A 27,435-nucleotide genomic window follows, 5' to 3' on the forward strand; every position below is an offset into this window, starting at 1 on the left:
GGGTCCCTTCTCACTGCTCGATACCGGGCAATGAGAAAGCGGACTCTCTGGCTCAGGTGGGCGCAACAAACGGTGATATTTATGAAAGGCCAATTGCTTTTATTGAATTTTTTGCATTTGTACGTCAGAATACGATCATCAGTTGGCAAAATTCTTGGACCAGAGGGGAACTGGGAAGGTGGTTACATTCCATTATACCCAAAGTATCACCGAACCCGTGGTTCAAGGGGTTGGATGTAGGTCGAGATTTCATTTGCGTGATGTCTCGGCTTATGTCCAATCACTATAGATTTGATGCGCATCTCCGTCGTATTGGGCTCGGGGAAAGTGGTATCTGTGCCTGTGGTTAAGGTTTTCACGACATAGAGCACGTTGTTTGGTCATGCCCTGTCCACCGTGACTCCAGGTCTAAATTAGTAGCTTCCCTTGAGGCCGGAGGTAGACGGCCAGCTGTACCTGTTCGTGATGTCTTGGCGAGCCGTGACATACCCTACATGACCCTTATATACGTTTTCCTAAAATCCATCCTTGCCCCAGTCTAGTGCCGTTCCCCTCCGTCTACACCCAACAAAACGACAAGAACACGTTTGAACCTTAAGCACAGATTTTGGAATCAGCAACTGCACCCCACTCGAATTCGCCACGACCAGAGAACTCGAGGCCTTCAGTGATATCTTGGCTCAGCGGCACATACCATATGGCCACTTGAACACTAGCGAACAACAACAACGAACCATAACCAGCAACTAGACCCCGCACAATACCTCCAGGACCCGAGAATACAAGCCCCTGCCCCAGTTCATGACATCGGCCATTCGAAGAGCATCAGACGACCATTCAACAACAAAACACTGATTGAAAAATTCATGCTAGTTTTAAGTTAGACTTAATTTCAGCTCGTAGTCGGCAGCGAGGATAAAAAATTTGCTTTTAGTTTTTAAGTCACCAGATATGATTGGCGCCGTTAAACATTAAATTGTATTTGTGCCGTGTCAAATAAACGATATATGAGGAAAAAAAACTTATTTTTTAAAAAATATTATTTTTCAGAGTGTTTTTTCGTAACACAAAATTTTTATCTACAACGTTGTCGAAGACGTCACACCGATCAAACAAACTGTTTTGGCTCTCGAAATATTAGTAATAATCAATACCTTCCTATAACAGCATTTTTAAATAGCTTCTCAATAATAAGTCGTGTTCCTAAAAAAATTTACCAATAGTACAAAACGGCATCTTTGGCCCATAGAAACGTCTATGCAAAGTTTCAGCCAAATCAAAAATTACAATAAAAATATTGAAACTGGAAAATTTTTTGTGGAACTACTTTGTGCAACTGAAGGAGTATTTTTTAAATAATCGAGGTGATTTTCCTACCATGCACGATGAATTAGAGAACGTCTAATAATTAGGTAACACAAATAATGCAATTCTTTTTAGGACTTTGAATTTTTTTTTTGTATGGGCGGTAAAACTTTCCAAACCGTTCACCCCTTCGTTCGTGCGTTACGTAATAATTAGATGTACCCTTACATGTTTGTTTGCAAATTTCAAGTTACGGAAATCAATTTTGAGTTATAAAAAATATTGAAAATCTTGCTTGGATTTTACACACAATTCGATTTTACGCACATTTCAAAAACGAGCATGTGCGTAAAATCGAGGTATGCCTGTATTTTCCTACTTAGTCTGTTTCTGCGTGATGTGACGAGGACCCGCCCCGAAGAAAATTTGTTTACGAGTGGAACACTCGACGTAGAAACACACAGGACGTCTCTTGCCATTAACGACAGGTTCGGAAATCTTTCAGAATTGTCCTGAATGATGAATAGAAAATAAATAACACCATAAATGAAACAAAAATTATGTATTTTGTAACTCACTTTCCACCAATTTAGCCGATGGCATTCAATTAACGGGGTGGCCAGGAAATTTCTAATTTCAATTTCCCGATTTTTTCTCGGTTTTCCCGGTTAGAAATTGATGTTCTTCCTTAAATATTTAAGTCCAACCACGTTTATTTATTGGCAAAATAATTTTGTGAGAGAATCTTGTATACAATATCATAATTTCATTTCAAAACTTGAAAAAGGGTTAACTACTTCGGCCAACATCTATTTGCTGTTGGTTTTTTCGAAACATGTATCGTGCAGAAAAAGTCATTCTTTTAAAATTTTCATTATTTCACTCAGCTAAAATCAGGATACAATTTAGAATCAATTTGTGCTTCATGTATCACATAAATTATTGATTTATTTTGAACCGTTCTTTGGAACAATTTTCTGTCATTTTAGACTTACGTAAATTAATTACTGGTTTAATTAAACTGTTTAACTAAAACAATATTTGTAACTTTCTGCACTCTCTGGTTGAGATTTTTTGCGTTTTGTAGAACTGGTTTCTGCTTTTTCAAACCTTCAATATATATATTTACAAATTTGGAATTTAATTCAAAGTTGTTTCGGCTGCATTTGAGCTTTGGAAACGACGAATCTTTGAAATCTATCTATCATTCCAAGCCTTGAGAAATTTCATTAATTGTTTTTAAGCTTTTGTTATGAATTTCGGCCTTTTTCAAAGTGAATATTTGCAAATAAAATATAAAAATTCATTTTCCACTGATTCTAAATTGAATTTCAAATATGATCTTCTTATTTTTGAGCTAAATAAGAAGATTGGTTTGTGTTTTCTGATTCCGCGTTCTAAATTTCAGAATTTTCAACAAAAATCTATTTAAAAAAACTGAATTTATTACTTTCATAATATCATTGAATTCATTTCATGTTTTTGGTGCATTTAAGACTTTAAATTAAAATCCGATTGCTGAATTTTACCGAAGAACTTTAGAAACATTTGAACATATTTTTTATCTTTTTCTAGTCTCTGTAAACGTTTCATGGCAATTGTGAGCTGAATTATGAACAACTGTGTGTATTTCTGTCGTTCAATATATTTTTTTCCGTTTTCTTAAGGATCTCTTGAGGCTCAGTTATTGTCTTGACAATATAGAAAGGACTAGTTTGATACCATTGTTATCCTTACGTGGTATTGTTCCAGGTTTATTTTAGGAGAATTATTTCCGCTATGGCCCTAATAGTTTTGCCTTTTTTATTTGAAAAATATGTCTTTCTGATTTTAGGGGAGTATGCAAGCAATTTAAAAAAAAAACAAAGAGAGGCTCTGCATTTTAAGCCTCTAGAATACTATTTAATAAATTTTGAATTGAATTTTAAATTATTTTCGTTGCCTCTGGTTTTTGAAACGCAAATTCTTTAAAATCATTTTCTGAAATTTCTGGCCTCAAGACATTTCCTCAAGCGGATTTAAGCTTAACCCATTACCGGTGAAGAAAAATCAGTTTTTACCTCAAACAATGAACATTTAACTCTTATTACTAATCAACTATATACATAATTAACATAAACTGTATTGCATATTAAACATAAATATATTTTCTAACGATGCTGAATAGTTTCGTCGTGTAAATTTTCAAGTATAATTGTTGAACTCAAATCAAAGTTTGAATGTCAGGTAATGCCATATGACATCATCCGCCGGCAATGGGTTAGGCTACGATTTTTTTATTTGGCTTATTTTCTGATGGTCTATTTCTGCCAATATTATGTCAATCCCCGACACCCGGGAAAGCGACTCCAACTAGAATCTTACCCGTTGATTAACGGACCGGCGCCAACGGCTTCACTTTCCCATGCGATAGAAGAACCCAGAGATTTTTCGCCTCAGAAAATCTCCGGAGGATTGAATCTAGATCAGTTTTGGTTGATTGCGAGTGGATAACGTCACCACACAACCATCGACACCTATGGCGTTGGGATTCGAACCCAGATCCAGCGTGGTTGGTGGAGGCGTTACTTGTTTTAAGTTTTAGATATTTTTTTATCATAGTTTAGCTTTTGCCTATTTCAAATTAACATGTAAAGCCTGATTGGAATCATTGACTTCTCTGGCCTTCGAAATATTTTTCAGTAATTTAAAGTTTTAACCTTCCCAAAGTTTTGTTAGTTTTTGTTGCGATTTGTAACCTAAGATTCAAATCTTGTTACTTTTTAAAGAATATTTTTACATCGATTATGAATAATTCGAAACAAACTCAGACATAAATGACATTAGACGTTGATCCTGTAAAGTAGTGGTTGTTTTGATGTTTGATCGCCACTTACTGTTGAAGCCCCAATAAGTGCGAATGAAGGGGAGATAAATTAAAGAAAAATCACAAGAAGGTTGTATGCAAAGCCACGACCGCAAGGTTGAAGTAGAATACTTTTACAAGAAAGATAACCTGGCTGCTTGCGTGTCAGTCATTTTTCTAGTAAATAAACGTTGACCGTTCATTGGCAGTATTGTAATTTCTTTTTGTCTGATATTTTGAATGAAGTTCATTGGATATTTTTTAATTTTGTGCAAATGAGAAGTTGAAGTGCTGCCGAATTGTAATATGCACATTTAATACGACATCATAAAACGGGAACGGAACAAAGGTTACGGTTATGCAGAACGCGAATGCCGGCGCGATGCGATTCGCCTGACCGTGGTGAAATGTACAGCTCTTTTTAAGGCGAAGTAGAGCTATACATTTCAACAGATTTCGTCTTGCCGAATCGCATCGCGCCGTTATTTGCGTTCTGCATGACCGTAGCCAAACACTAAGCGACGCAAACACGTAATAATAATCAGAGTATGCATGTAGATGAAGATAATTAACTTTGGATTATAGCGCAAAACGAGAAAATATTAACTCTTCAAATAATCATTTGTGTTCTTCAAATTTCAGTTGTTCAATTTAATATCCGTTGAAATGTTTGTTTATTATCTGATGAAGCTCTTATATAGGCCAAATGATGCATTCCCAATTTACTAGGTCCATAACTCTGCCGACCGTGCTTGGGAAAGCGCGGTATAACGATCAATCAGAGGTCGAATTTTGTGTTTTGACAAGGCTTAAGAGTTTTCAATAGTACAATAGTTCGAATGATAAAATTGCAATTTCATGCATTTGGTAGGAATCTTAGAAGATTTTCTAATCGATTGCTGCAAAAACGAAGGAAATCCATCGAAAACTAACCGATTTATTAGCATTTGAAATTTTTCTCACTTTTTTCAGTTTTAGATTTTCATTTTACATCCCTATGTAGCCGAACTTCCTGAGAGAAATATTCTAATTCAAAATTAAATCTTCATTAATTCATTTGTTGTCCTCATAAGGACAATTGTTCAATTTATCATTGATAGTGAGGACTAAGGCGCACGGTCAACACAATGAGAAAGGGGTTTTCACATTGAAAACTAGAAACGGCTTTACTGGAGGAAGTGTTGGCAAATGCATCTACCACTAATACCACCGCTATCATACGAAAGCGCGTCGTTCCATGTGGGGAATATCAACAACGAAAAATGACGCGCGTCTAAGCATAACCCGAACTGTTTCGCCGTGCTGCTCTCATTTACCTTTACATCGGCCCCAGGGAAGTACCGGCTGCATCTGCATCTACCGCTGAGGATGTCACTATACTGCTATTGGTACCAAAAGCTATTAACTCTTCAAATAAGTGTGGTATTTGTTCTCAAAAGAACAATTGTTTAATTCAAAATCGGATTTACGCAATCGCATCTCTGTAATATTACCGACAATAATATTCTTCTGAACAAACTGATACAACTTTCCCATTAGGCCTCTGCCATAATAGACGCGAAAAGCGACGCGAACCGATTCGCTCAGCTGTAGGTTAATGTACAGCCATCAGTAGAGCTGTACATCAACCTACGGCCGAGCGAATCGGTTCGCGCCGCTTTTCGCGTCTACTATGGCAGAGGCCTTAGAGAAAGTTGCTGGCTGATGTATTCACTTCATGCAAGCCTGCTGCTAATGCTTCCCGCTACCACACTGAAACAGCATTTTAGTGAAGGGAGTGTCGTTGCATCATCTGACCCTGCTACTATCGATGCTGATATACCCCTACTATCCGTAGCCATGCCACAGTTGTGGCCGCCATTGGTATCCGCTGTACCTGCATCTGCTGGCCCTGCTGCTATCGATGGTGAGATCCGCTGAAACTGCTACGGTTATTCGCAGCCATGCCACAGTTGTGGCCGCTATCCGCTATCGATGGTACCCACTGCTCGCTCCCACTGCTGCTAAGGGAGGACTGCTGTCGTCGCTGTTCAGAACTATTATGAGCGGCTTCGACTAAAACAGGCTCTTATATAGGGATGAAAATAGGAATGAATTATTTTTCGTACGTGGTAGAATGATATAACGTGAAAAATATGTGTGACTTCATTCTGGTTCAGAGCGATCATTTGATAAGCTCCACCTCTTTATTCAGTTTCTAAAGTTTTTCCTCAGTTTCGTAGCACGGATGCACAAAAATGATTTCTTGTCGAGCCGGACCGATAGCACTCTCATTGAAGCAACAAAATAACATGTTTTGTGTCGTGTTGTGCAGCTTGGTTGAAGAAAATGTTCCCGTCCCCATGTCGCATGTAAGCAGATTATTGCGTTCAGTAGACAGTAGATAGTGTATCCAGCGAATAAACACCGATGGTGCTCTCACACACGCAACGGTTTTAACCCGTATCTTATTGCGGTTTGTAACATCAAGCGATTTCGTTTGCTCGCTGTTGCGTGTTGCATCATGTTGCAACTTGGCAGCTGGGAGACGACGAAATTCTGTTTATGCCGATTGATTGAATCGACTTCATATTAGCTCTGCATAGTCGAACTAACTGCTTTTGTGAATGCGTACTAACAGGGCAGTTTATTATTCAATGTCGGTTATGCTGATCGCAGCCTTTGCGCTGCCCCTACAGTGGGGGGTTTACTAAATAAAGTGAAAATTAGACAACTACAACAGAATTTGATTGCATCCCGCACAGAATGTCTGCTTGTGTTGATGCCAGAAAACTATTAACCTTCAATTATTTTTTTATTTGCCTTCAAAAAAGCATTTTGCTGTTCAAAATCGGTTGCTAATTACAACCTTTGAGCTGCCCCAACATTGGGGGAATTAAGATACGCGGACAACATGCACTGTGGAAGCTATTTCACAGTCAGTAAATTAGACGATGCGACAAATTTAAATTGCTAGGATGCAACACAGAATACTTGCTTGCGTTGACAAAAATTATTTACTTTCAATGACTTGTTTATTTGCCTTCAAAAAGGCGTTTTGGTTTCCAAAATTGGATTTCCTGATGGCAATCTTCATGCTGCCCCAACACGGGGGGAATAATGGCTGTCTGGCGACACACGCTGAGAAAAACCGCGCTGCTCCTGAGACGTGGTGACCAACCACAGGGCTAGTGCTGCTGCTAAGGAAGGACGACTGCTGTTGTCGCTGTACACACGCTGAGAAAAACCGCGCTGCTCCTGAGACGTGGTGACCAACCACAGAGCTAGTGCTGCTGCTAAGGAAGGACGACTGCTGTTGTCGCTGTCTAGAACTATTATGAGCCGCTTCGGCTGAAACAGGCTCTTATATAGGCCAAATAGCATGTTTTCAATTGCAAGGTATATGATCCTGTCGACCGTGCTTGGGAAGCAAGCATATAACGAACGACCAATCAGAGCTCGAATTTTTCGTTTTGACAAGGCTTGACTATTTTCAATAGTACAATAGTGTGAATAATAAAATTACAATTATGTTATTTTGGGAAGAATCTTAGAAGATTTTCCAATCTTTTCCTGCAAGAACGAAGGAAATCCATCGAATACTAACCGATTTATTAGCATTTGAAATTGGACATATTTTTCACTTTTTTCGGTTTTAGATTTTCATTTCACATCCCTATGTAGCCGAACTTCCTGAGAGAAGTATTCTACTTCAAAACAATCGCAGACAACTGTTATTGTACGGAACAATTGCAGGGCTAGCGCTAAGATCCTATTGACTCTAACGGTCGTCTCTCTTAGCCGAGATTCTAATGTATGACGACTGGCTTGTTACTCCAGCACCCTACCCGAGACCAACTAAATGGTTCCTTGAGCCTTCCAGTGTTTGTTAGATGACAGAAAATGTATAGCGCGTTGAACTAATACAACAGATCTCGAGCATGTGTAAATAAAAAATAATGTTTAAAATGGACATGATAAATTTCCCGGTTCATTTTCGAATTCTCGGTTTTTTCCCGGTTTTGAAGGTTTTCCCGGTTCGCTGACCACCCTGAATTAGGTACAAACTCAGAACAAGTTGTGCGAGTCTATCAGTTGTTCACTAGTTTCGAAGCAGCAGGAGAAAAAACGAAATAGCAAAAAAATGTAACAATCAATATCTTTCTAATTTTATAAGAACCATGTAATTAATTAAAGCATATATTAATACAGGTTGCAAAGGCGAGCAAGGATTGACTTTTAATAAAAGCAGCGAAGAAAATCAAAAGGATGAAAAACTTGCTGCGTTCTATGACCTAAATTGAATATTTTTTTTTCACCGAAAATGTCCGGGGTCCGGAAAGCATTGCCCGGTCCGTTCCGAAGTCCGGATGGCTTCGTTCTGGTCCGGTCCGGAAAAAAATCGGACTTTGAAGGTTCCGGTCCGATCGGACTTCGGACTGGACCGGACCGGACTTTTACCGGACCCTACCCGGTCCGATGTCGAACACTACTTCTGGCATCTTCGTGGAATCATTTCACCGTTCAAAATGGTCGTGAAATAATTCCACGCGAATCGTCGCTTTTTCCGTTCTCACTTCACTGATATGACATCCATAATAACCCAGGTTCCGCGGCAAATGTCACTTTGCGACGTTTTTCTCACTTACGTGAGTCCCGTAATAGGATTTTGTTCACTTCACTCTGATTTCACCGTGAAGTGACTCCCGTAATAAGCATCAGGAACAGCCAGAATTTTTTCACTCGAGGGACAATGGGTATAACCGGGATAGACAAACCGTGCGCTGGCTCTTTATCTCCGCAAAGCATTTTAGGAGAATTATACTCATCGTGTGGAGGGTCCACCAAAATACGGGGTCGTTTCGATGGCCGTCCCTCAGTTCCTGATATTGATTTCGGAGTTGAAGGTGTTATGGGAATCTTTCGTGTAATTCTGTTAATCATTGCATTGCTTTGCTTCTAATTTCACTCTTTAACTCTTCAAACATCTGATTCTGTTGTTCAACACAGCATTAAGTGCATCATTAGCGTTACTCAGAGCCTCACGAAAAGTGACATTGCTCATGAGTTTTCGGCAAACCTGACACATCCAAAAAATTGTGGCACTTGATTTTACCTCTGCCCATATTGCGGGGATGAGCCTCGAACATCCAACTTGGAAGATAGACTTACAGGAACCTTGCAGGTAACAAAATCAGCGTCAGACGGAATGACATTGGCACACGCATTGCAAATATGCACCATTATTGTAAAACTCATTTTTCACAGTTTTTAATCACACCTGCGGTTGTATTTCGACTAATCGTGATCGTAGACACTATTAAACAAGTTCCAACACTATCAAAAGTTACGAAAATACTGTTTATATCACTAAAAAACTCAAAAAACTGAGGAGGTTGTTTCCTATACGGGTTTGTTTGTAAACAACACACACACCTATAATTCCGGCATTGCTTGAGATTTTTGATGCCTCCATGTCTCTTGAAGTTCTCTCACTTTATTCGCACATTGAATAAAACACGTGCTTTTAATAAAAACTTTAAATTACTTAGTAAAGCGGGCAATGTATGCAGTTTTTCGAGAATGCGAAAATGAACGGGAATAGAAGGTGTGACTTTAGGCTTAGAATTTTTTTTTTCTAGGCCCAAAATCACACCTTCTATTCCCGTTCATTTTCGCATTCTCGAAAAACTACATAGATTGCCCGCTTTACTAAACTTAAAATGTAAGTCATACGACAAAGATGAAATTAGTTCGTAAAGTTTAAATTACTTACTTTGGTACGATCAAAATGCACCAAGTAATTTTCCTGGTGTATTCCAGTATTATTAATTTTCGCGTGTAATTTACGTTTCATCAAAACTACTTGGTTGGGGGAAAAACCAAGTAATTCTGTCATACAATCTTTAACTTCATCAATAGTTTGGTCATTTGAAAGACCTTTTAAAACAGCCTTAAACGGTCTCTCGTTTTTGGCATCATAAGTATAAAATTTGTACATCTTTTCAGTCAAATACTGTGATAGATGTTTATGGCCTTCAAAAGATTCGGCCAAAATACAAATTTGAAAATTAACTTTCACATCAGAAAGAAATGATGAAAGTTCTGAACGAAAAGCTTTAAAAATTGCAACTATCACCACAATAGGTGGAACTTTAACTTTCTTCATACCGGCATTTTGCTCAGAATGAGAAGCTTCAAATTCTTGATCACCTATAGATGCAAGAATTTTATACCTATTGCTTTCTGAAAAACTCGGAGGAGAAGCCTCACGTTTTCTTGTAGCCGCATCAAAGCGAGCTTTCTTGGTTCATCCTGGCATTCCAGGACAAATTTGACTTGACTTTTACTTTTCACAAATTTTTGTCAACAAAAAATCTCACATTAAACACTCGTTCAACGTTAAAAACAAATTCAATGCTTTGCGATTCAACAGATACTCTTTATTACCTTTTGAAAGCGGAATATTTCCAATATCTCTCGGTAGTCTAAGACTAAGTCTCGAGCTGTCGGTAAAATGCGACCGTTCTGCAAGGTAGTTCAAGTCATACTGACTAAGAACTCTCACTTATACTTACATCATTATGTATCACGAAAGGAACGGGAAAGCAATACACTCGAAAACTGGTATTCGAATATATTGCACACGGTGTAGCTCATGGATTAACTGGTTTCGCATTCAGTGCGGTAGTAGGATGGCTCTACGGTATCCGGGCTTACAGTATCCGTGAATGTTTTTATTCCAGTAAGTGTTCAATTAAATAATCATGCGTAATCAGATTGATTTGTTATCATCAATCACGATTTTGACGGCCATTAGCGTGGTTACATTTTTTATTATACGATGTCCACTTCCAGGTCTCGGACTATGTACGGTTTTATTACAAAAGTTCACATCAATGGACAACGTAATCCTAATTCCCTAACAAAAAAAAAATGTACGGTCAGAGTTGGGTTCAATAGTATGTACCAGTGAGCAACCAAGTCGGGACCCGTTGGCTATTCGATTGTGCGTCATAACTGAATACCTCCGGTTTTAGTCAGGACTACGTTGCGATAGAATGCGTTTTATAAAAGTCGTACATCATATGTGGGGTGATTCCCAAATTTTTCGCCCCGATACCTCACTGGTTCCTCACTAACATGCTCATAAGCAATAGTTAATTACTAATATTAATATTATTGTTCCAGTTGATAATCGACATAACGACTTGCGACTTTCGATTTTTTCACCTTATGCCCAATGCGCATAATGTCGCAGCTAGTGCGCTATTGTTTATTTGACATCATCTTATTGCATTTGAAGAAGTTCGCACTATCTCGAGTTCATATGAGCTTGCAGCACCCTCTTAGAATTTAATGAAGCTTTGTTGGTGTGTAGCCCACCACTCTTCAAAAAGAATATTTTCTAGTAAAAACATTTTTATGTTGGTAAAACTTTTCAACGCGAAACAATGTTGGACACAAATAAGTTTTTGTTTTACAGTAAATTGATTACAATTACAAAACTATTGTCAATTATAACTAATAGCAGGGTGGCCACTCAATATCAATTTTCGATTTCCCGGTTTTTCCCGGTTTTCCCGATGATATTTAGTAAAATTTCCCGGTGTTTTATTTTTAAAACATATGAGAAAAAAATCAAATTTCACATGCTTATTTGTGCCTTGCAAAAATAGTGTTACAAAACTATGAAAAACATTCCTCCTTCATCGTGTTTAGCTGTTTGTCGACTCCAGCAAGTACCTTCGTGGTGATCTGCTGCACAATATTCGCCCTCTTTATCTCCAAATCGTTGACAATTTTTGCCTTCTCGCGCTTTTTTGCTTCCTTCTGCTTCTTTCTCTGTCAACCTTCTCTCGAGCTTGCAGTGCTTCTATATCAGCATGCAAATGAAATGCGTGGGATAAATTTAAGAGTTGGGGCATAGAGTTTTTGTCTTCTAGAAAAATTTCCTCAGGCAAAACTTCAAGCGGACTTTAGGAAGAAGAGCCTTAGAGTGACCAATGAAAAAATGCACATGAAACTGTCAAGATGCATTTTACAAAATGCATGAAACGTTGAGATATGTTATTTCGAAGCAACTTTTTTTTTTCGAAAAACTTCGATACTGGGACTTTGAAATTTTCGAGCTGGGGTCAATGTAATGTATAAGAAATTTTCTCATGGTCCGTAAAATAAATTCAACTGACACTCTGAATAAACAATTTAAAAAAAAACTTTTTAGCTACTGTTTGTTTTTGATATAGAAAAAATCTGAGAAAATTCTAACAAATAGCTCTTCAAGGTGGCGTCTTTCCCCAACAAAATCAAGTAATCAAAAGGTTCAACACAGAAAGAAAATTTTTTGAAGTAGAATACTTCTCTCAGGAAGTTCGGCTACATAGGGATGTGAAATGAAAATCTAAAATCTAGAAAAGTGAAAAATATGTCCAATTTCAAATGCTAATAAATCGGTTAGTATTCGATGGATTTCCTTCGTTCTTGCAGCAATAGATTGGAAAATCTTCTAAGATTCTTCCCAAAATAAGATAATTGTAACTTTATTATTCAAACTATTGTACTATTGAAAATAGTCAAGCCTTGTCAAAACGAAAAATTCGACCTCTGATTGGTCGTTATATGCTTGCTTCCCAAGCACGGTCGACAGTATCATATACCTTGCAAATGAAAACATGCTATTTGGCCTATATAAGAGCCTGTTTCAACCGGAGCCGCTCATAATAGTTCTAGACAGCGACAACAGCAGTCGTCCTTCCTTAGCAGCAGCACTAGCCCTGTGGTTGGTCACCACGTCTCAGGAGCAGCGCGGTTTTTCTCAGCGTGTGTCGCCAGACAGCCATTATTCCCCCCGTGTTGGGGCAGCATGAAGATTGCCATCAGGAAATCCAATTTTGGAAATCAAAATGCCTTTTTGAAGGCAAATGAACAAGTCATTGAAAGTAAATAATTTTTGTCAACACAAGCAAGTATTCTGTGATGCATCCTAGCAATTTAAATTTGTCGCACCCGTCTAATTTACTGAATGTGAAATAGCTTCCACAGTGCATGTTGTCCGTGTATCTTAATTCCCCCAATGTTAGGGCAGCTCAAAGGTTATAATTAGCAGCCGATTTTGAACCGCAAAATGATTTTTTCAAGGCAAATAAAAAAATAATTGAATTGAAATTGAAGGTTAATAATTTTCGGGCATCAACACAAGCAGACATTCTGTGCGGGATGCAATCAAATTCTGTTGTAGTTGTCTAATTTTTACTTTATTTAGTAAACTCCCCACTGTAGGGGCAGCGCAAAGGCTGCGATCAGCGTAACCGATATTGAATAATAAACTGCCCTGTTAGAACGCATTCACAAAAGCAGTTAGTTCGACTATGCAGAGCTAATATGAAGTCGCTTCAATCAATCAGCATTAACAGAATTTCGTCGTCTCCCAGCCGCCAAGTTGCAACATGATGCAACACGCAACAGCGAGCAAACGAAATCGCTTGCTGTTACAAACCGCAATAAGATACGGGTTAAAACCGTTGCGTGTGTGAGAGAACCATCGGTGTTTATTCGCTGGATACAAAAATCAAATGCGAATTGTGGAATAATTCGTCTAAAGAACATATGGAAATGGTAAACCTGAACTGAAAGGCGTGGCCTATTACGTAGCACCCTCCGGCTATAAACGAGTGTTTCTGGGAAACTAGCTACATTCATTAGTCGGCGGGGGAAATTGAATGGACCGTCCACAACGTTGACAGCAGTAACAGCAGATATCGGCACTCAGCAGTAACTACCATAGCAGCGGATCGCGCCTGTGGCTGCCTTCAAATTAAACAAATCACTTGCCCTGTGGTTGGTCACCACGTCTCTGGCCTCTGCCAGGCTGAACGCTAACGCGAGCGATCGGGCGAGATTTTTGCGGTACTTCAGCCGGCACTTCCTCTAATGAAAAAGTAGGATCATTCTGTTTAGAAGAATATTACTGTCGGTAATATTACAGAGATGCGATTGCATCATATCCGATATGGAATTGAACAATTTTTTTTTTGAGGACAAATAAAACACTTAATTTGAAGAGTTAATAGCTTTGGGTACCAGTAGCAGTATGGTAACAGCCTCAGCGGTAGGTGCAGCCGGTACTTCCCTAAAGCCGATGTAATAAGGAAGTAAATGGAAGCGGCACGGCGAAACAGTTCGGGTGTTCTTAGACGCGCGTCATTTGCCAACACTTACTCCAGTAAAGCCGTGTCTAATTTTCAATGTGAAAACACCTTTCTATTGTGTTGGCCGTGCGCATTAGGTCTCTGCCAGGCTAAACGCGATAAGCGGCGCGAACCGATACGCCGGCCGTAGGTTAATTTACAGCCGTAAGTAGAGCTGTGTAAAAGTATTCTACTTCAACCTTGCGGTCGTGGCTTTGCACACAACCCTCCTGTGATTTTTTTTCTGCAAAACACTTAACGTGGAGAATGTTAAAAATAACAAAGTCTTTATTATTTAAATTATTACGAAATTTCAGCAGATATTGACCTAGTTTACGCAACATGACAGACGAACACAGTTTGTTAAAAATATTCGATATATATTCTCTTTGAAGTATGTCACTTGCAAATGCAATTAAAATGATCCGCAATATAAATGTGCTGCTTGTGGTTAAAATCATATCAAAAATCAAGAAGTACAAACCGGGTAGCTCCGTTCCGGTCCGGCTCGAAATAAAATCGAGACTCGAAGTTTCCGGTCCTATTTGACTTTTGACCGGATTCTCCCCGATGCGATGTCGAACACTATTCACAAGAAGTTTCAATACGCCTCCCGCGACGCTGATAACTTTTTGACTTCTTTAAAAATCTGACAATATATGTTACGGAACAGTAAATTTATCCACCTGACCAAGCCTGATTTTATTTGACGCAGATCTTGCTGCGAAGCCGCTGTCGACTTTAGCTGAAACCAACAACCAGCTATCCCCTAGCTGGCAGAATCATGCCAGTTGGGTGAACATGAAAAAAAAACAGAGTCTCATGTTGACATTTCCTCAGAAACTGTTGAACTAATGAAGCGGCAGACATGAAGGAGGATGATTTTTCCGGCGTGAAGCCTTATTTCCCGGTTTTCTCATATTTTTTTGCCTTTCTCCTAGAAAGGTATAGCAATCACTTGCAAATCCGAAAGTATAAAAGTGCTCCAAAAGGCCGAATGGCATATATCACTCGACTCAGCTCGACGAGCTGAGCATTTTCTGTATGTATGTGTGTGTGTATGTGTGTGTGTGTGTGTATGTGTGTGTGTATGTGTGTGTGTATGTGCAGATTTTTATTCTCACTCACTTTTCTCAGAGATGGCTGGAACGATTTTCATGAAATTAATTGCAAATGAAAGGTCTTGTAGTCCCATAAGACCCTATTCAATTTTATTGTAATCGGATTTTTACTTTAGAGGTTATGGTTTAAAATGTAAAAATCATGAAACATCATTATCTCGAAAACTACACAACCGTTTTGAACAAAATTGATTTCAAATGAAAATTGCTATCTTTAAAAAACCCTTAACTTTTGAACTTCATAAAGATTGAACGTGTGGTTCAAAAGTTATAACAAGAAACGTGTTTTGAAGACTACTTAATCTCACTCATGTTTCTCAGAGATGGCTGAAACGATTTTCATAAAATCAGTGTCACATGGAAGGTCTAGTTGCCCCATAAGACCCTATTGATTTGTTTTGCAATCAGACTATTACTTTTCCTGTTATGTTTAAAAATGTGAAATCCATCAATGAAAAGGAACATATTCCGAAGACTACTTGAACTCACTCACTTTTCTCACTGATGGCTGACCAGATTTCTACAAAATTAGTGTCAACTAATAAGTCTAGCTGCCTCGTAACACCCTATTGAATTTTACTGTAATCGGACTGTAACTTCGTCTGAAATGTACCGAAATGTGAAAATCACGAAACTTCATTATCTCAGAAACTACACAACCGATTTTATCAATATTATTATCAGATGAGCGGGCTAGTTAAGGGTTAACTGATGAATTATGATTGAACACGTGGTTTCAAAGTTTAGCTGCCCTAAACGTTCCCATTTCATTTGATTATAATTGAACTTAAGCCACCGTTATGTATTAAATTAATAAAACAACGAAAGTCTATTATTTCAAAGATTACATGACTTATTTGAACATAACTAGTGTCATACGAACAAGTCATCTCTCAAACTTACAAATAACAAACTTCATAACAATTTGATATGTGGCTCAAAAGTTATGGAAAGAAAAGAAATTCAAAGGCTATTTAAAACTATACCTGCTTTGATTGATATATGTGGTCTCAACATAATTTAAATGTGGTATCGTGCTATTTGAACGTACCAAATTCATTGATTCCTTGCGATGTGTTTAAAGTCTGCAAATGCACGACGAATCGGCCATAGCATATGATCAAAGTCAAAAGACAAATCGTTTGAAATGAATGGTTTTATCGAAATGACAAAATCTTCGACTTTTGGCTTTTGGCGCCCTAATTCTGAATATATTCATATTGGGTGATATTCGATCATTTTCAGCAAATTTTCTGGCATCAATCTGAAACCGGAAATACTCATATTGGGAGGTATTTAGTTATTTTGGTTGTTTTCCAGAAACTAACAGTGATCGTCTTTAAATTCAAAATGGTGTCAAGGGTCAATGTTTGGTTTCTATGCATCATCTCTATTATGGAAATATCCATGTTGAGTATTATTTGGTCATTTTCGACTGTTTCCTATAAGTTGCCATTTAGCGATTCAAAATGGTGCTTTAGGTCAACTTTTAGCTCATTGCATCATTCTGGTTCCAGAGATACTCATATTGGATGGTATTTGGTTATTTTAGGCTGTTTTTCACAAACCGGAAGTCGCCATCTTGGATTTCAAAATGGTATTATAGATAATTTCTGGCCTCTGAGCGTCATTCTGGTTGCAGAAACACCCATATTGGGTGTTATTCGACCATTTTCCGCTGTTTCCCAGGAACCGGAAGTCGCCAACCTAGAATCCGAAATGGGGTCTGTGGTCGATTTCAGCTGCTGTGTATCATTATTATAGATCCGGAGATACTCATGTTAGACGGGAATCGGCCATTTTTGGCTGTTTTCCAGAAACCACAAGCTGCCATCCTACAATTCAAAATGGTGTCTGAAGTCGATTTGTGGCTCCAGTGCATCATTACGATTCCGAAAATACCCATATTGGGTGGTATTTGGTCGTTTGCCGCTGTTTTTTTTTCCGAAACCGGAAGTCGCCATCTTAGAATTCAAAATTGTATCTGTGGTCGAATTTAGCTCCTGTGTATCTTTCTTTATCCGGATATCATTATATTGGGTGGAAATAAACCATATTTGGCTGTTTTCCAGAAACCGGAAATTGCCATCTTACAATCCAAAATGTTGCCTGAGGTCGATTATGGATCATATTTGTTAACACTAAAAACATTTACCTGTCAAATATGGTTCCATTTAGTTGATTAGTTCGCGAGATGTGCAGAAATTTGTGCAGAAACATGTGCTTCCATAAGAGGGAGGGGCGTCGAACCATGGACATATTTTTAACCCTTTGAAACATCCACATGCCAAATTCGGTTTCATTTGCTTGGTTTGTTCTTGAGTTGTGCAGAAATGTATGTTTCATTTGTATTGGACCCCTCATTTCCAGAAGAGGGAGGGGTCTCAAACTATCATAGGAACCTTTATCGGGACCAAAAACCCCTACATACAAATTTTCACGTCGATCGGTTCGGTAGTTTTCGAGCCTATATGGATCAAACAGACTGACAGACCGGACTACATTTTCATATGTATAGATTACAACATCAATATTTTAGAACCTAAAGAGTGAATATACATTTATTGGATTGAAGCGTTCATGTAATTTTTTTTTACAAATAAAAGTTTGAATGAGAAAGGCTGGGTCTGACCGCTAGGTGGATTAATTTAGGTTTTTCCCGGTGATTTGAAATTCCCGGCTTTTTCCCGCTTTTCCCGTTTTTCACGGTAGAGTGGCCACCCTGTAATAGCGAATTTATTTATTCCACCAGCTCACCTCGTTTTGACCTGGAGCCTGACTGCTGTCAAAACTCCTCTTGATTCGCTTGATTTCGACCCAGTATTGACCTGGCGTGCTGCCCGAAGCGCACCTAAAATTTATCAGTTTCAACCCCCCAACGCACGTGCTTAGTTCGTAAAAAACTATCTGGCCTCTCTTACTTACTTGCGTCGTAAATCGCAATGTCGTTTCTTTATTCCCTAGCAGATTTGCCCTGACGCAGTAAAATAAAGAAATTCGCTTTTGAGGACATGGAATAAATAGGAAAAAAATATATTTTTTTTGGCATGTCATTTCCGATTTTGTTGAAACTTTTCACAGCTGTTCCTTTTTGATAAAGAGGTCATTTTATAATATCAGTTCTTCATGTGGACTTGCGACTGCTGCTTCAAAAGGCCCTATTCAAATTGATGACTGATAGATAAAAATTTCTATATCAGAAAAACGGCTTGTTTGATTGAAATGGTGTCTTCAGCAAAGTTGTAGGTAATAAATTTGCGGTTTTTTTTTCTGTGCCAATTTTTCCAAACTGCTGCAAAATATTAAATATCTCAAACAGTACCTTTTTGAAAAATCTATTTTTTTACACATTGAAGATGAAATTATTTACTACTATCTGTCAAAATTTGGTGATGGTGAAATGAAAAACAAACAAGTTATGAACGTTTGAGTATTTTGACATTTCCACTCTGAACTTTTTTTTTGAGTGTTTTTTTCTAGCTACAAATGGGCAGTTGCGGAACAGAGTGGTCTAAAAACCATTTTTTTTTCAAAAATGAGTTTTTTACATAATTCGCTTCTACTCAAGAAGCTGAAGTTAGGAGACTAGAAAAATTTCGAAAAATCGAACTTCAAAGCTGATTTATATCATGTTGAAATTTCGTCCGAAACAGAATGGCCATTCTGTTTCGAAACAGAGTGGTCTTTGTACATAAATCTAGGTAATACCATCATGTAGCATTTGACATGTAACATATTACATGTGATATGTAACTTGTCACTTGCCCTGCAACATATAACACGTGATTTGTAACATGTTACACGTAATGTAACATGTCAAATATCGTGTAACATGTAACATGGTGTGTTACATGTAAAGTTACAAGTCACATGTTACATGTGACATGCCATGTACATCATATAACATGTGACACTAGCCATTTATACGAGTTAACGTTATTTTTATTTATGTTTATTAGAGTGGGGAATCGTTATATGGAAAAAACGAAACTTGATAGCAGAAAGCCAGAACCAAGTTTTTTTTGTTATATTTTGGGCCCCAAGTAATCCTGAATTTTTCGGAAGTCGATTGGTTTTGTCTCCGCTTGGCGCATTGCATTTTAAATTTATATGGAGATTTGTATGAAAAAAACCAACTTTTTTGCATTTTCCATTCTAAAGAGCTAAAAATGGCCCAAACCACAGCTTTCATGACTTCAAATGGTAGGTTTTTTGATGCCTAACAACTTGGTCGAAGACATTAAAGAGCTAGGGTGTGCCAAAAAAATACTAGAGCTGTTGAAAGTTGAGTATGTCGAAATTTATGTTGTCAGTCAGATTTCCATCAGAAGTAACCTCTGAAACAGGTTGTAGATTCTATTCACGCCTAGAATATTAACCTGAATTTGTTTGCTTGGTCTAACTGAGTGTATAAACTCGTTACGACAGATTACTTCTGATGGGAATCCTACTGACGCCGCACAGTGCAACGTTTCATAGACAAAAATCGAAAAAGGGGATTTAAAATTTTATCAATTTTATATGCTGACATGTTTTATGCATGTTTGAGACATGATGTAATGATATTATTAACCTCGTAAGTTCACCCATACGATTATGAAACGCATCTACTGTGAAGTGGTTTGAACTATTCAAGTGACACGTTATTTTAAAAAAAAATTTTAGTTTTCAAATTAATTTTTCAATAAACTTTATATCTTTTCAAGTTAAAACCAAAATGGCAACGGTAGAGGTATGTAACTACTACATTCTAAATGTTACTGTTGAGACATAACGTAGCACATGTGGAAGTTAAAGGCTTCTTGGTCGTGCTTCTTTATGCTAAGAGAGAAAAGATATTTTCGATTTAAAATCGATCGTCAAAAAAAGTACCCAAAGTACCTCTCTGAATTTCACTTTTTCCTCTTATCTGGAATATCCTTTAAACTTTGGAAGTGATTTTCATTGCTCAAGTTTGCTCTTTCAACCGGAATTCGCGTTTTCGAATGATACGTCCGGAACCAAGAGTGCAATTTATCGTACATCTGTCCCTTATTTTTATGTATAACACGTAATTTATGTGTAAAACACATAAAAAATGCCTGGATTAATGATGTCCAAATGTTTTGCAGCAATAAACCGCATATAAACATAATTAAAAGGGAATTGGATAAAAGTAGAAGTAAAAACTAATTGTTCTGGCGTTTAGGTCACTTTTTCATCGCCTATAAATTATTTGAATATGCTTTTCAAGCCTTTTATCTCTAAATGGATAGTATTCTTGGAAAATTATCATTTCATGGTTCTGTACAAAAAAATGGCGTTTGAGACATATTGGCGATTATGTATTTGACATTCGTCAATTATGCAAATAGTAGCTCTCATCGGTACTAAACATTTTTCGTGTCACACCAATAGAAAAAAAAACTAGAATGGCTGTTTTGATTTTTGTCCCGCGTACCCATACATTCAACGCACTGTGCGCCGGTACATTGGTAATGTTGGCAGAAAACAAGATTTTCTGCATTTAAATCGACATTCTCCCCTTTGAACAGTTATAGCTCTTCTTAGGGATATTCTAGCTCTTCAGTGTCTTCTACAAAGTTGTTAGGCATCTAAAATACTATACTTTAACATAATGTAGTGTATTATTAGAGCATTATTGAGCTCTCTAGAAAGGTAAATGCAAAAAAGTAGGTTTTACCATATAAATTTTCATCCAAATTTGAAATGCAATGCGCCAAGCGGAGACAAAACCAATCGACCTCAGGTAAGTTTAAGGTTGTTTGGGGCCCCAAAAGGAACCAAAAAAAAACTTGGTTCTGGAAAATCGAACACTTTTCCCCACCCTAATGTTTATGTACATAGACCACTCTGTTCCGAAACGATACGAGGATTCCAGTGAAATATATATGAAGTCAGAGTGGTCTATGTACATTGGTATGGTAAAATCACTTATTTCGCCCAAAAAATGATAATTTCATGTATTCACATGTTAAACCACTTCATAACCTTTATATTAGAACATTTTGTTTGAAAGAATCCGTTAAACTGAATTTTATTCAGAGATTTTCAGAAAACTGCTTCTCCTGACAAATTTGCTCGATGGCACATAGACCACTCTGTTCCGCAACGGCTGAAATAACAATGTTGAAAATTTAGCACTAAGAGCATGATACCAATCTAACGCGCTGTTTTTGTACCATAATCGAACATTTATTCAGGGTGTTAGGAAGCTCACTTAAAATCCTTTAAGAGGTGATAAAGGACCCTGTTCGCACAGAAACTCCTGCCTCAGCTGGGGATCACTGTAAATTGTGAGTGACCAGCTGAGGCCCAAGCGACGCTGGTTTGCGCGCGCTTTCAAGCTTTGTTCTGGCTCGACAATGCTGCCGTCCGAGAGGCAGGCTATAAAAGCGCTCTCCACAGCAGCGCTATTTTTCATTGTAGTTAGTTGATAAGCAAGCGGCGGCAGCGCCGCCACGCTGCCCCATTGTAAATATTATACAAAGTAGAATAAATGTACAGTAGCTAAGTGAGCAATGCGTTCGTCGTGCGATGGGAAAGAAAACTTTCCTCGGGGCTCAATTGCCCCACTCGTGATGCCAAAGGGCGAAAAATAGAACACAACGTAGGGCCGTGCGCGATCAGACCCTATTTGATGAAAATAATCCTTCTACGCATATGGCCAAAATTGAACTACTGCAAAGCTATTCACTTTTTCAGTTTGCGTTGCGTTGACGTTAATTTGACAGAAAATGTATGGGCTAACTGTCAAATTGCCGCAAACGCAGCCGCAACGTATCCATTTTGATTAGGCCTTAACTCAGTTTTTTGACATTTTGCATAAATACAAAACAGAGTAGATGTTACTCAGTTTAGGGTGAAATTGAGGGAGCGTGTAAGTGAAATAGCAGCTAAGCTGAAAGAGTTATATGCTTGATGTCAAAGAACAACTTGTAGAGTAGAGTTCAATGTTTAATTCAGTTAATAACAAATCCCATGTTTATTACACATTTCAGAAACAGAAAGAAAATTGCAGTTTAGTTCTCAAAAAACATTTGATTTCACATTTGTTCCTTTCTAAGTGGTTCTTATTTTCTCTAGTTGAACGTTTTTAAAACACTATTGATTACGAAATTTTCTCAGCTTTCCACCGAAACCTACAGAATAGAGCTAGCTATCATACTTCTTGTGCTAGACCTCGTTTAGGCAAATATAACCGAAAACTGAAAAAGTGAATAACCCGCATAATCAATAACCATAAAACGTGCCTAACAACTAGTTCGGGATAAAGTCCGGAATGTATGGACTATAGTTAAATCATATGGGTTATCATCCATTTATGGTTATTGATTATGCGGGAGCTCTGCAGTAATTGAATTTTTGCCATATGCGTAGAAGGTTTATTTTCATCAAATATGGTCCTCTATCTAAGGGGGAGTTGTTCTCCTTGGAGAGCAGCTTGCCTGAGCGTCTGTTCCCCAGGTCAGAGCGGCTCAAACAGCGACTGATCCGGAGCGGACGGCTAACTATGAAATGTGCTGTCTCGCCAGCTACACCCAAGACGGCGCACAGAGGAGTAACTCGAGTGAAAACCTGGCCAAAATTATTTTCGCTGCTATTTAGCAATATTTTGGGAAATATTTAAGTGAGAAGTGGAAGTGGCTGGTTCGAGTATTATATCAAAAAGTAACTCTAAGTATCACACACACAACTTAATGTTTACATTTACATAGCCTATGTGTCTTCATTAATGTTAGTGATCAGATGAAGTAATACGCTCGAATGATTTGTTTTCGCAAAACGGGCAGCGAAACAAATATAAGAATTTACCAGAAAAATGATGTAGTAAAATATCTTCATTTAGACCTATCAATTTGATGCTCACAAATTATATGATGCCTCGTGAAACCTACGTAGGTTGGAAAAAGCCTTTTGTACGGAGTGTTATTTACCTGGATTATTGATTCTGTGCATCAAGTTATTTTTGAGTTAACTTAAATTAGTTGAAATTCATTCACTAAACTAATCTCATTTCATCTTTGTTGAGCTGAAACACTGTTTTAAGCGTGAGGTAGGCACCCATCAGTGTACCCATCAGGTTTTTTTTAATTTCCCGTGTATGCGTGAACACTTAGCGTCAAAATTCGTCAAAAACAACATTTTTCAAACGGGTCGCAAATGCCAATCCGGCGTTACCGGATGAGATATTTGCGAGGATGTGTTCGTGATATTATGAACTTCCATTCCTCCGATGATTATATGATAGGATTCCGCGAGATTTGATAACTTTTTTAATATTGAAAATGCTCGAAAGTACGTAAAAATCACTAATTTCTAAAACTTCTTAAGAGTAACTATAATTTTGAAATTTCGGAATTTCTATCAACCGGTTTATTAGCATTGAACATGAAGAACTCATTTGCTGCAAAATTTTGATCAATTGTCATTTTTTTTATGCCTGGCACAACTTGTTACTATAAATGGTTCGATTCCCAAAAAAATGCTTGAAAATTTGTCAATGTTTACAGCGCTCCCAGCATATGATGATACCGTTTAACGTTCATCGAGTGATGGCATTTTGTGGATCATTTATTTAAGCTGCAGGAAAAAATATAGCGGCACCAAAAAGCGACAAAAAACTTTTTTCTTATTTTGGCCAGCTTTTTGTTCTAGGTACTCCTCTGTGCGGCGGCCTCGTCGCGAGACTAGGCATCGCAGCCCTAGTAAGGCAGCATGCCAGAGAGCTACGGAAGGCAAATGTGGAGGTAGCAGCCATACAAGAGGTGCGTTGGCCTAAATCGGAGAACGTAAATTCCGGGCGGTTGATCCGATCACGGGCACATCTTTCAAGTATCACATCTACTACAGTGGCGGCGATAGAGCGGAACGGGACGTCGGTTTTGTGCTACTTGGAAACCAAATGAAGCGTGTTATTAGGTGAAAGCCTATTAATGACCGTCTATGCGTATTGAGGATCAAGGGCAGATTCTTCAATTACAGCCTTATCAACGTGTACGCGCCGACAAACGGTAAAACCGATGACGTAAAGGAGGAGTTGTATGAGCTCCTCGAGAAAACGTATGGAGAGTGCCCACAGCACGATTCTGTTAAGATCGTCATCGGAGATACAAACGCACAAGTCAGACGAGAGGAGTTCTTTCGTCCCGTTATTGGTAGGGAGAGCCTTCACTCTACCACCAACGACAACGGCTTGAGGTTAGTGAAATCCACCGCGGCCAGGGGAATGGCCATCTGTAGTACCCATTTTGCACGTCTGAACATTCGGAAGCACACCTGGAAACACCCCAATGGAGAGGCCTGCTCCCAGATCGACCACATGCTGATCGATGGCCGGCACTTTTCAGACGTCATAGATATCGGTCCATTCGAGGGCCAAACATCGACTCGAATCACTACCTCCTGGTAGGCAAGATTCGCGCCCGGTTGTCCAATGTATTTAAATCGAGATCGGCGAAGAAGATACATCTGGACATCCAGAGATTATCAGCGGAAAGAGTTGCTGCAGAGTATACTCGGAAAGTTGATAGACGGATCGGTGAACCAACTGGAGTGGACCTGAACGAGCAGTGGAAGCACATCCATGATGCGGTCAGCGAAACAGCGCGAGAAGTGATAGGCATGACAACGGGAACTACGCGTAGTGGGTGGTTCGACGCTGAGTGCCTAGAGCTGACGGACGAGAAGAACCGAGCCTACGCCAACACGTTAGCAGCTAATCGTGTAACGCGTCAGATGCGGGAGAAATACCGGGATCGCCGTAAGAAACGTGAGTACTACGATCGCGTCCTCGCGGAGGCGGAGAATTACTTCACCAGGCACGACACGAGAAGCTTCTATAGAACGATCAACGGAATCAGGAACCGGACTGTGCCAGTACCTGCCATGTGCAATGGCAAGGAGGGGAACGTGAATACCGATAAATCGCAGGTGACCAGGCGTTGGAAGCAACATTTTGAAGTGGTGTTGAACGGTGAGGAAGGTAGGAGAGTCGTCGAAGGGAACAGGATAGAAATTAGAACGGACAAGCTGTGGACCCACCAACATTGGACGAGGTGAAGAATGCTTGCAAAGAGCAAAAGTACCACAAAGCCGCTGGGAAGGACGGCTCACCGGCCGAACTTTTCAAAGTTGGGAGCGAGCGGCTGTGTAGTGCAATTCACCAGATTATCCTAAGGGTATGGTCTAAGGAAAAACTACCTACGGACTGGTTGGAAGGACTCATATGCCACAAGAAGGGACATAGCTCGACTGTAGTAATTATAGAGGCATAATCCACCTCAGTTCCGCTTACAGAATTCTCTCCCGTATCTAGTTCCAGCGACTGAGGCCGTTGCAGGAAGCCTTTGTTGGAGAATACCAATGCGGTTTTCGAGTGGGGCGAGCTACAACGGACCAGATGTTCACCTTGAGACAGGTTCTCGTCAAATTTCGAGAACACAACTTGCAGACGCATCATCTGTTCATAGACTTTAAGGCGGCGTACGACACAGTGAAACGCAACGAGCTTTGGCGAATAATGCTAGAACATGGTTTCCCAACAGAACTAATTAAACTGTTACGTGCGACGCTTGACGGTTTCACATCATGCGTCAGGACAGCGGGCGAATTTTCGGACGCGTTTGTGACGTTGGATGGCCTGAAGCAAGGTAACGGGCTCTCGAACTTGCTGTTCAACATAGCTTTGGAAGGTGCAATACGAAGGGCAGGTGTGCAGAGGAGCGGCACCATCATCACTAAGTCTCACATGCTTCTAGGCTTTGCGGACGACATTGATATAATTGGTGTTAACCGTAGAGCAGTTGAGGAGGCCTTTACGGCTCTCAAAAGGGAAGCTGCGAGAATTGGACTCATCAGAAACACTGCTAAAACGAAGTACATGGTGGCTGGCAGAGAGCGTGGTAGTTCTACGGGTGTTGGTGCTGCGGTGAAGATGGATGGGGATACTTTCGAAGTGGTCGATGAATTTGTTTATCTTGGTACTCTCGTGACAATTGTCAACGAGGTGAACCGCGAGGTGAAGAGGCGGATTGCGGCGGCGAATAGGGCTTATTACGGATTGCGTAGCCAGCTTAAGTCCCGTAGCCTACAGATCCGTACGAAGTTTGCGCTCTATAGGACTCTGATCCTCCCGGTGGCGCTCTACGGACATGAATCGTGGACGTGGAAGGAGGCCGATCGACGAGCGCTTGGGGTCTTCGAGCGTAGAATCCTGCGATCAATACTCGGAGGCAAACTACAGAACGGGGTGTGGCGCAGGCGCATGAATCACGAGCTGTACGAAATATACAAACACGCTGATATTGTCAAGCTGATGAAACACGGCAGGTTACAGTGGGCTGGCCATGTAGCACGGATGGCGGATGAGCGACCAACAAAGATAATATTTAGTAGAGAACCGGATAGAGACCGACGACTTCAAGGCAGACCGCGCACGCGCTGGATGTGTGCTGTCGACGAGGATGCCAGAGCAGCGGGTATAAGGGGAGACTGGAGAGTAGCAGCCCAAGACCGAGTTTTGTGGAGACGTATTCTGGATTCGGCATAGGATCATAATGATCTGTCGCCATAAAAGTAAATAAAAGTATAAAAGTAAGGGTCCTCTATCACCCCTTAAAGGATTTTAAGTGAGCTCCCTAAAACCCTGTATACTGGTTTTGTTGAAATTGAATATACGTTACTCACCGGCGAACATGCTTGGTTGGGCTTTTTTCCTCTTTGAATGCACATTAGGCTATATTTTGTCAAGAAGGCAGAATTCGAACAAGTCATATCGTATATGAAGGACTTGTAGAGACACTCTTTCTTTATAATTTGTCTGAACATTGTAATGTTGAAATTGCTATAGTTCCATAGCCAGAGTTGTGTTAATTTCGTAGGTACCAAGAAGCAGCTTTTCCGGTTTTACAAGCTTGGCCTGACTTTTTCGCTGTACCTATGGCAATTTCAACAATACAATGTTAAGACAAATTGTAGAGATAGAGTATCTCTA

General features: G+C 39.2%; 1 protein-coding gene across 12 annotated transcripts in view; it reads right to left on the bottom strand.

Annotated features, from left to right (window-relative positions):
- LOC129732250 (putative fatty acyl-CoA reductase CG5065) overlaps window positions 1-27,435 on the bottom strand; it is a 448,523-nt gene that overhangs the window by 228,307 nt on the left and 192,781 nt on the right. The window lies entirely within an intron of this gene.

This window comes from Wyeomyia smithii, chromosome 3, assembly GCF_029784165.1.
Source record: "Wyeomyia smithii strain HCP4-BCI-WySm-NY-G18 chromosome 3, ASM2978416v1, whole genome shotgun sequence".
Classification (NCBI taxonomy): domain Eukaryota; kingdom Metazoa; phylum Arthropoda; class Insecta; order Diptera; family Culicidae; genus Wyeomyia; species Wyeomyia smithii.